Genomic DNA, 11,924 nt, shown 5'->3' with positions numbered 1-11,924 from the left:
CAACAACAAAGTGAATCACTTATTCCTAGTAAAAAGCACAATACCAGGCATTTTAATAGCTTAGGAATTTTAGTTGACTAGGACAACAGACTTAAGGCGTGTCAGCTGGTTGGCTTGGGGTTAATGGTACACCCTGTACAAAATTTGTCCAAAGGTGAGAATGTTCTATTTCTGTGCTATCCAGTACAGTAACATGTGGATGTTGAGCTCTTGAAGTGTGGCTAATACAACTGAGCTGAGAAACAGAAATTTTAATTTAAAACATAGGAAATTAAAATTTTAAATAGCCACGTGTAGTGGTTAGTGAGGAGCACAGCTACAGCAATTGAGGCCAGCAAGGTGGGTCTTTTTGTTTTAATTTCCACTAGAGGGCACTATCTTCTTCAGCAGAAGTAAGAACCATGTGCATTTCACCATTTTCCATCTGGTAATGGGAAACAGAACTGGCGGCGTATTTCCAATTGTCTAGAGATGTCTTAGCCTCTTTATAGGTTGGTGCTCCAAACCGCCATTCACTAAGTCTATCCCTTCAGTTATGACTTTCTCTAGCCTCATGTCATGTATTAAGAGCAGTGTTTTCAGCAAGATGTCACCAAGAACGTAAAACTGAGGTATGCCTAAAGAGCAGAAATTCATAAGCTAATATTCGATGGAAAACGTTTAAAAGTAAGTGAAGAAAAATGTATTCTGTACAAATAAATTCACTTTCCCTTAAACAAAATTTAAGATTACATTTTCATTTATGTTTTTTCTTTCAGTCTTTTAATGTCATGATTTCCAAAAAGATTTCTCAAGCTTATTTTACTACAGAGCCTTTATTCATGGATCACTAATTAACTCCACCTGAACAAAGCACAAAGCAGAGTTTTGAAAGCACTGGAAAGATTTTTCCAGAATGAAATTGATTTATTAATTAGTAACCTTCAGACAGGCCCCTTCAACATTTATTTGTCCACATTTTTGTTCTTGCATTCATCCCACAAGTTTTCACTTGGTTCATAAACATTGTCCCCTTAAACATTGTTCCTTTAAGTTTTTTTATATTTATTGATACATTGAATTCAGTAAACATCTACTGCATGCCCAACACTATTCCAGGTGGTGGATATAGTATGGTAAACAAAACTCATGATTTCTACCCTACTACATTCTAGTTGGGGACAGACAAATACAAAATAAAATATATGAAATGCCAGATGTTGTGTATTATGGAAAAATTAAGCAGGAAATGGGGATGAACTTGTAGTGGGTCAGAGGAAATCTCATTGGAAAACCTTTGTTTTAGTTTGTTCATGGGATTAAATTATATAATGATTGAAATAGGTTTGACACTCTGAACCAGACACATAAAAAATGTTTTGTACATGGAGAAGCAGGTAATTGTTTGGTTTCCTGTTCTGGTCCTGCCCCGATTAAGTAATACCCAGATATGTCTCTTCATTTCTCTGGAATTTTTGGCCTGTCCCCACACCTTACCCAGGGCTGCTAACCAATGGTGTGGCTTCCATAACCTCTCTCACTGGAGCTGGGGCAGGCCTCACACCATCTTTCTTAGAAAGGTCAGTTCAACTTGGAGACTTCACTTGAAAATGAACTTAACATTCATTGAGACCTTTTTTATTGCTAGGATGTTTGCACCCATTATTTCATTTAACTCTCACAGTACTCTGTAAATTTGATATAATTATGTCTACTGTTTCAGATTAACAAAAGTTAAAGTAATTGAGATTATTACAAGTCTGCATAGCTTAGTACAGTGATCTTCAAACAATTTTGCTCACTAACTTTTTTTAGGTGACACCTAAAATGTTTTTCATAAATTTAAATAGTTATAAATATAAACTTTCCAATATATTACAAATATTGACATTTTAAGCTATTGCATTGCTCTTTTTTTCTTTTTCCAGATGGAGTCTGCACTTCAGTCTGTTGCCCAGGCTGGAGTACAGTGGCACGATCTAAGTTCACTGCAACCTCTGCTTCACAGGTTCAAGTGATTCTCCTGCCTCAGCCTCCCAAGTAGCTGGGATTACAGGAGCATGCCACCACATCTGGTTAATTTTTGTATTTCTAGTAGAGATGGGGTTTCACCATGTTGGCCAAACTGGTCTTGAACTCCTGACCTCAAGTGATCTGCTTGTCTTGGCCTCCCAATGTCTTGCTCTTTTAAATACAGCCTTTGGAATCTAAATACCATAGCAATTTGATAATGATATCATCCATTTCAGAAATAAAGGAGCAGGCTCTTCTTTAACTGTCAAAAATTTGACATACTTCTATTTCCCTTGAATTTCATCATAATGCATTTCATTTCATTGTTGAGAGTTTTTTACTCATTCATTTTATTCTTCTTGAAAAAATAGATGAATATATATTTTCATTTCTCATATCTATAATACTTTATAAAATTTTCTTCTAAAATGAATTATTATAAATATTTATAATAGAATTGATTAAACATAAATGTATTACATTTGCATTAATTATAAAATATAGACAGTCAATTTTTACTAGAAATGCTTCCCTTAACAAGATGGATAAGATATTTTTTAATCAGTTCCATCATCCATGGACAATTATTACCTATTACTAAAATAAAAAAATGCTCAGCAGCAATTCTCACACTATCTTGTAGTTGGTGTTTTAATGGATGTAAGAGTTGAGAAACTTCATTCACATAAAAAATGAGAATGGAGCCGGGCGCAGTGGCTCACGCCTGTAATCCCAGCACTTTGGGAGGCCGAGGCAGGCAGATCACGAGGTCAGGAGATCGAGACCATCCTGGCTAACACAGTGAAACCCCATCTCTACTGAAAAACACAAAAAATTATCCAGGCGTGGTGGCGGGTGCCTGTAGTCCCAGCTCCTTGAGATACTGAGGCAGGAGAACAGTGTGAACCCGGGAGGCAGAGCTTGCAGTGAGCTGAGATTGCACCACTGCACTACAGCCTGGGTGACAGAGCAAGACTCCATTTAAAAAAAAAAAAAAAAAAAAAAAAAAAGCCATGAGAATGGAAATGGAAGAAGTTTTGTCATTGTAGTATCACAAATCTTTGAACTACTTCTGAGTTAAATGCCAGAAAGCACCTGCTGATCTACTTTAAAAATAATTTTTAACGATGTACAAGATATCTTGATTTGAATCTTTTTCAGTTTTGTTGAAAACAAATAGGTAGAAGCCATTTGACTTGCCAAAGATTTTAACAAAATCTTTAGGATTTACTTTCTCAATACCAGCAACAAAAGTTCCAAATAAACCATTTTGGCATCCCAGAGGCTTTTATACTCTAACAGGAATGCACCATTGTTAAACAAAAGACATTCTTTGCTTCCAAAATGATTCTGCTTTGGAATAGAACATGCTGGGCTCTTTTATAGTGAGTTCATTGGGACAAATGGTATTTTGAAACACCCATGTTGGATTTAACCACTTTTCTGCCCAATTAAATTTTGTGGTGTTTTTATCAAATTCTTTTCAGTTGCCTCTAGATATATCACAAAATGTTTTGGTTTCAAGTATGTAAATTCCTCTCATGTTTTGTCTGGCCACAATTCTTAAGTTGTGCTAATGACAGTTTGCACGAAATAATAAATAGTTACATAGCTATCTATACATGAGAGAGAGAATAAAAAGTCTGAAAAGATGAACTCAGAAATTTTCAGAATGTGCATGGGGTAGATTTAGGGCATAGAGTAAAATATCATTTTCAGACAGGGCCAAAAGAGAGCATCACATTTTCATTTTTTGTCCTTTTGATCATCTTTTTTTTGTGATGTTCTGAGAACACTCTTAAGTGGTATTGATCACTTAGCACTGGGTAAGGACTTTAATAGAAAGGATCAAACAAACTAGCTGTGAAAATCAGTATCTTCCAATGACATTTAGACTTTTATTCATGCCCCAAGCAAGCTATATTATCTGTGCTGTTTATAAACGAGTTATTTTTCTTTAAAATTCTCTGAAAGTTCCACAATAATTGTTTTTTATTCACCAGATAGCAAGTTACAATGTTGAAGTTTCTAATGCTAAAAATTAAAAAAAAGAAACCCCTTGATGGCTCTGGTAGACCTTTTGGGGTGTGAGCAAAAATTACATCAAAGATACAAGGAATTTTCTTTCTCAAATTGTGATCAAAATCACACATTGTAATAAATGCTATAAAGGAAAAGATCAGGGTTCAGAGATGGAGGATAACAGTGGAATCCTAATTTAGATAAGAGAATAAGAGAAAGCCTCTCTAAGTAACTATTTGGGTCAAGACCCAAGGCATAAACTGGCTTCAGAAAAGTGAATGGAAATAAATATCCAGACCTCCAATCAGAAAAGAAAAACAATTCTCAAATAAAGTGAGAAAGATATCAAACAGAATTCATTCCCAGGAAGCAAATAATCCAGAAAGTCAGCAAGAACTGTCAAATAACCCAGTCTGGATAATAACGTAGCATGGAATATGAAAACAAATTGCCTTCAAGTGCTGAGCTTTATAGATCTTCTTAGTAAATATGAAATCCGTAAATCAAGAGCTTAAAGTCTAAATGGGAAACAAAGTAACAGAAAGGAAAGAAAAATAGAAATTGTAAAGTTAAGGAAATAAAAACAAGTCAAAATAACATTGTCTATAAACTAGAAATTACCTGAACAGGATATACAAAGCCAATACTCAAATAAAAACAGTTGGAAGATTTAATCCAATAATAATAAATTAATAGAAAAAAAGAGTAAAACAAATGGTGTAAAAATAGACATAGAAATCAGAGAAAAAAAGTCTCACATTGAGGATATTTGATGTCCCAAAAATAGTGAAGCCAATGAATAGAATGCCCCCCAAAGTTTTTAGAAATAGAATCCAGAAAACACTCCTTGAAATAATAAAATCTGTAAATCAAAATCATCAGATTAAAATAGTACACCACATGCCCCCCAAAAAATGTACAGAGAAACATCAATGACAGATCCTGATCATTATTTAATACTGTAGTTTTTGCCTACAGTCATGAGGGAGTAAAAGAATGTGGATATAATCTCTAACCAGGAACAGTTAGAAATTTGGCCAAATATACTAAAATAAAAGTGTTTGGACATTGGACAAATTCAGTAAAGGGTCGTGATCCCTGACAGAAGGGAAATAGATGAATACTACAATAGCTTCCACTTTTAGCCTATAGAAAATTTATGGCCCATCAGTGCAGATATAGGGAAGCTGATCAAAGTATGAGGAGTTTTCCCTGAGTTGAAAAGACAGAGATTAGAGTTCAGGGTGGCCCAGGCAACTAGATTTTGGAAGGTAGAATATTGCAGAGAGGATGACTATTCAGAGAAAAGGGCTCTGGGTAATTGAATAGGAGTCTCTTTGAGTCTTTGACTCAATAATAACCTGCCCATGCATAGCATAAAATTTAACAAGACTTTACAAATAACAACATGTAGAAAAAGAAAAATTACCAAAAAATAGAAGCCGAACAGTATCTATAGCTTATTCAGAACCAGAATTATTCAAGTTCCTTCCAGCCAGGGCAGAATGATTTTGTTAAATGCATATGAAATTTACTAGAGATGCCAGAAGAAGCCTATCTGGAGCTAAATTTCTTTAGACAGGAAACAAAAAGGAACTACAGGAACATTGACTTTAAACACACCCTCAAAAAGCATAAAAAGTTTTAAAACAAGCCTAGAAAATATCAAACTGAATCACAAGTAGTTTAATTTCTTGCCAGAACGAAATTAATTTCCTTTAAAGAAATACAACAAAATCCAGCCCTTAACAATAAAATGTTTACGATATTTAACATTCAATCAAAAATTGATAGACATGCAAAAATAGAAGAAAACGTATCCAAAGAAAAAAATAATTCCATGGAAACAGATACAGAAATAATAAGGTGGAATTAGTAGCAAGGATGATAAAATAATCACTTTAAAAATGTGTTTAATATGCTTAAGAATTTAAAGAAAAACATGAATGTAATGAGGAGAAAAATGGAAGATTTAAAGAATGAAACTGAGTGGAACTGCAGGAGAAGAAAAATGAAGTATCTGAAGTGAAAATTATACAAATTCAATTAGAAGATTAAGAATGAGATACCCATCCCGACTCATTTTCTGAAGCTAGCATTACCCTGATTTAAAAAAAAAAAAAAAAGATGAAAACATTTTAGGAAAAAGAAACTACAGATTAATTTAATAACCATCATCTACACAGACAAAATAAATCCTTAACACTATGATAGTAACAAATTGCATCAAATAATATGTACAAAGTATTATGTATCTTGAACAAGTGGAATTTGTCCCAGAAATGCAAAGTTTGTTTAATATTTCAAATCAATCAACGCAATTCAACAAAATAACATTAAAAAAATAAAAACAGAACGTCTTAGTAGGTGCAGAAAACGCATTTGACAAAGTCAAATATATGGTAAAAATTCTCAGTTTTTATAGAATAGAAGGAATTTGATCAAAGCCATCTATAAATACCCTGAAGTTAACACCACATTTACTTGTGAATAAATGAAGGCTTTCCCCCAAAGATTGTAAACAAAGTAAAAATGTTTACAACCGTCATGTTTATTCAACATTGTATTGGATGTCAAAGTCAATGCAATAAGATAAGAAAAATAAACACAAGTTATACATATTGGAGAGTAAGATATAAAATTGCTTTCATTCACAGATGATGATACAATGTAAGTACCAAATTTGGAGAAATCTACAAAAAAACCTGTGAGAAATAGTGAGTTAAACAAGGTCACAGGATACAAGTTCAATAAGTAAAGCAGTTGTTTCTATGTTCAAATAATTAACAAATAGAAATTGTTTACAAAAACATTAACAAATATAAAATACAGGCCAGGCGCGGTGGCTCAAGCTTGTAATCCCAGCACTTTGGGAGGCCGAGACGGGCGGATCACGAGGTCAGGAGATCGAGACCATCCTGGCTAACACGGTGAAACCCCGTCTCTACTAAAAAAAATACAAAAAGCTAGCCGGGCGAGGTGGCGGGCGTCTGTAGTCCCAGCTACTCGGGAGGCTGAGGCAGGAGAATGGCGTAAACCCGGGAGGCGGAGCGTGCAGTGAGCTGAGATCCGGCCACTGCACTCCAGCCCGGGCAACAGAGAGAGACTCCGTCTCAAAAACAAACAAACAAACAAACAAACAAATATAAAATACAAAGGAAGAAATTTATAGTGAAAGCTACAAAACACTTCTGAAAGGCCTACAGGAGACCCAAATAAATGGAGAAATTTACCAAGTTCGTGGATTGGAATAGTCAGTATCACTAAAATTCCAATTATCTCTACAATTATCTCTAAGTGGATATACAAATTCAATGCAACACCAATCAAAACATCAGGGGACATTTTTCAAAATTGACAAGTTTTTTTACAATTTAAATCAAAATGTAAAGGACCTAGAATAGCCAAAACCATTTTGAAAAAGAATACATTAGGAGAACTCACACTACTTGTTTTCAAGATTTAATGTAAACTACTGTAATTAAGACAGCATGGCAGTGGAATAAGGATAAGCATACAGATCAATGCAACAGAATAGTTCAAAAATAGAAACATATGCATGTGGTCAACTGTTTTGACAAAAGTTCCAAGCCAATTCAGTGAGAAGGGGATAATCTTTTTAACAAATGGTACTGGAACAACTGAATATTCATGTAGGATTTTAAAAAAAGAAATCTTGATCCCACACCGTACCAAAACATTAACTTGAAAAGGACCATAGACCTAAACATAAAAGCTAAAGCTATAAAACTTACAGAAGAAAGCACAGGAGAAAATCCTTGTGACCTTGGAGTTGGTAAGGATTTCTTTAGACAGGAAACAAAAAGCATGAAACATTGCACTTCATAAAACTAAAACCTCCTGCTTTTTAAAGAAATGCCACAGGCTGGGAGAAAATATTCATAATACATATATCTGACAAAAACTGATATCTAAGTATATATCAGATGTATATAAAACTTACAATTTATAAGAACTCTTATGACTCAATGTTAGAAGACATCCACTCAGTTAAAAAAACAGGCAGAAGGTTTCGACAAACACATTTCACAAAAGAAGATATACAAATGGTCAATACATCAAAAGATGCTAAGATTATTAGTCTCAGGAAACAGCAAATCAAAACCACAGTGAGATACAAACACACCACTAGTAGAATGGCTAAAAATTTTAAAAGCTGACAATGCCAGGTGTTGAGGAGAATGTGGAACAAGTGGAATTGTCATAAATAATTGACGGGAATGTAAATTGTTACAATCATTTTGAGAAATGTTTTGGCAGCTTCTTACAAAATTAAACATATGCTAATCATGCAATATAGCAATGACACTTCTAAGTATTTACCCAAGAAAAATGAAAACATATTTCCACAAAATGATACGTACAAGGTTATTCACAGATTTTTTTTTATTTTTATGAAAGACAAAAACTGCAAACAGCCAAAATGTCCATCAAGTGAATAAACACAATGTGGTACATTCATACAATGAACTATTACTCAGAAGTAAAAAGAACCAAACTATTGATATACACAAGATGGATAGGTTCCAAACAGAACGCAGATAAAAGAGTATATAATGTATAGTTATGATTATTGGAAACTCTAGAAAACTAATCTAATCTACAATCATAGCAGATGAGTGGAAGTACAGGTGAGGAAAGGGTGATTGGCTGGGAAGGGGAAGAAGGGAAACTTTTGGGGTGATAGAAATATTCTACATCTTAAATATGGTGGTGATTACATGTGTGTATACATTTGTCAAAATTAATCAAACTGTGAGTGTTCTTAAAATGGGTCTATCTGATAGTATATAAATTGTAACTTGGAAAAATTTGCAAGGTGACATATAATATCTGATTCCCAGAATCACACTCCTGAAATAATGTGGTGCATTTTATGCAAGGCTTTGTTTTAAGTTTCATTCAAATTTTATGTTAATTCATTCCTGTTTTCCTACTGTAAAAAATAGTATTTGCTCTGACAAAATAAAATAATTTTATGACTAAAAAAATGAGAAGGTATGAGAAAGTGTTTTTATAGCAGGGAGTATACTCTTATTGTCTAAAGAGGACATATGCACTAAACATGCAAAGTACAGCTTCAATTCATGATAAATTGTATGATCCTGTTATTAAATATTTACCTACAATTCAGCAGTTCCTTAAGCCTATTTTATTCTAGTGAATTCAAATATAATTAATGAAGTACATTTAAAAGGCATGTATAGTATGAAACTTAATTATAAAACTATTCTTATTTATCTACTTGCCCACCACCTACGTATCAGAGTTTTTTGTCTGATTTTGTACACATAAATTTATGTTTGGAATCTTTCTTTTTTTTACTACACTTTAAATTCTGGGGTACATGTGCAGAACGTGCAGTTTTGTTACATAGGTATACACGTGACATGGTGGTTTGCCACACCCATCAACCCGTCAACTACGTTAGGTATTTCTCCCAATGCTATCCTTCCCCTAGCCCTTCACCCGCCAACAAGCCCTGGTGTGTGATGCTCCCCTCCCTGTGTCCATGTGTTCTCACTGTTCAACTCCCACTTATGAGTGAGAACATGCAATGTTTGGTTTCTGCTCTTGTTTTGGTTTGCTGAGAATGAGTTTCCAGCTTCATCCATATCCCTACAAAGGACATGAACCCATCCTTTTTTATGGCTGCATAGTATTCCATGGTGTATATGTGCCATATTTTCTTTATCCAGTCTATCATTGACGGACATTTGTGTTGGATCCAAGTATTTGCTATTGTGAATAGTGCCATGATAAACATAGATGTGCATGTGTCTTTATAGTAGAATGATTTATAATCCTTTGGGTGTATACCCAGTAATGGGATTGCTGGGTCAAATGGCATTTCTAGTTCCAAATTCTTGAGGAATTGCCACACTGTCTTCCACAGTGGTTGAACTAATTTACACTCCCACCAACAGTGTAAAAGTGTTCCTATTTCTCCACATCCTCTCCAGCATCTGTTGTTTCCTGACTTTTTAATGATCACCATTCTAACTGGCATGAGATGATATCTCATTGTGGTTTTGATTTGCATTTCTCTAATGACCAGTGATGATGAGTCTTTTTTCATATGTTTGTTGGCTGCATAAATGTCTTCTTTTGAGAAGTGTATATTAATATCCTTTGTCCACTTTTCGATGGGGTTGTTTGGTTTTTTTCTTGTAAATTTGTTTAAGTTTTTTGTAGATTCTGGATATTAGCCCTTTGTCAGATGGATAGAGTACAAAAATTTTCTCCCATTCTGTAGGTTGCATGTTCACTCCAGTGATAGTTTCTGTAGCTGCACAGAAGCTGTTTAGTTTAATTAGATCCCATTTGTCAATTTTGGCTTTTGTTGCTGTTGCTTTTGGTGTTTTAGACATGAAGTCTTTGCTCATGCTTATGTGCTGAATGGTATTGCCTAGGTTTTCTTCTAGGATTTTTATGGTTTTAGGTTTTACGTTTAAGTCTTTAATCCATCCTCAGTTCATTTTTGTATAAGGTGTAAGGAAGGAGTCCAGTTTCAATTTTCTCCACATGGCTAGCCAGTTTTTCCAACACCATTTATTAAATAGAGAATGCTTTCCCTATTGCTTGTTTCTGTGAGGTTTGTCAAAGATCAGATGGTTGTAGATGTGTGGTGTTATTTCTGAGGCCTCTATTCTGTTCCGTTGGTCTATATATCTGTGTTGGTACCAGTACCATGCTGTTTTGGTTATTGTAGCTTTGTAGTATAGTTTGAAGTCAGGTAGTGCAATGCCTCCAGCTTTGTTCTTTTTGCTTAGGATTGTCTTGGCTATGTAGGCTCTTTTCTGGTTCCATGTGAAGTTTAAAGTAGTTTTTTCCAATGTTGTGAAGAAAGTCAATGGGAGCTTAATGGGAATAACATTGAATCAATAAATTTCTTTGGGCAGTATGGCCATTTTCATGATATTGATTCTTCCTATCCAGGAGCATGGAAGATTTTTCCATTTGTTTGTGTCCTCTCTTACTTCCTTGAGCAGTGGTTTGTAGTTCTCCTCGAAGAGGTCCTTCACATCCCTTGTAAGTTGTATTCATAGGTATTTTATTCTCTTAGTGGCAGTTGTGAATGGGAGTTTACTCATGATTTGGCTCTCTGTTTGTCTGTTATTGATGTATAGGAATGCTTGTGATTTTTGCACATTGATTTTTGTATCCTGAGATTTTGCTGAAGTTGTTTGTCAGCTTAAGGAGGTTTTGGGCTGAGACGATGGGGTTTTCACAGTGTTGTACACTGTGGTCACCCCCATGCTGAACCTCTTCATCTGCAGACTGAGAAACAGGGGCATTCAAAGTGCCCTGTGGAGGCTGTGCAGCAGAACAGTCTAATCTCATGATCTGTTCTGTCCTTTTTCCTGTGTGGGTTAGAAAGGGCAACCACATTAAATCTCTACATCTGCAAATACCTGCCCCCTTTCTCACATTATTTTTGTTGCTTGATGGCTTTTATTCCTTTCCACATTTCCTATGTGAATATTGCTTTCTTTGTTATGCCTTTAACTGGAATGGGTGAGTATTCTGGGATCCTTTGTTTAGCATAAACCTCATGACTGAATCCTCTATACCTAGGTGACCTCCTTTAGTTTCTGAGCAATAACCCTGTTGTCCAGGTGGAATCACAGCCATCTTTTTATATACAGGAATTCCTCCCTTCATTTTGTAATTCCCTGAAAATTGACTTTCTGGAAACAATGTACAGCAGGTCCTCCAATACCACTGGTTTGTTCAAAGTTGTCTAGTTCTAATGTTGATGAAGAATACATTGGCTTCACTCTACATAATTTTGCGTAAAGGTTCAGTTTTCAAGAGACTATCAAAAATGTTAAGTGAGGAATACTGTATACATCAAATTCACATCCTTTCCCACAGTTCATGTGGAA

Source organism: Rhinopithecus roxellana, chromosome 15 (genome assembly GCF_007565055.1).
Source record: "Rhinopithecus roxellana isolate Shanxi Qingling chromosome 15, ASM756505v1, whole genome shotgun sequence".
Lineage (NCBI taxonomy): Eukaryota > Metazoa > Chordata > Mammalia > Primates > Cercopithecidae > Rhinopithecus > Rhinopithecus roxellana.
The sequence above is the reverse complement of the archived record's forward strand: the minus strand, read 5'-3'. Positions refer to the sequence as shown.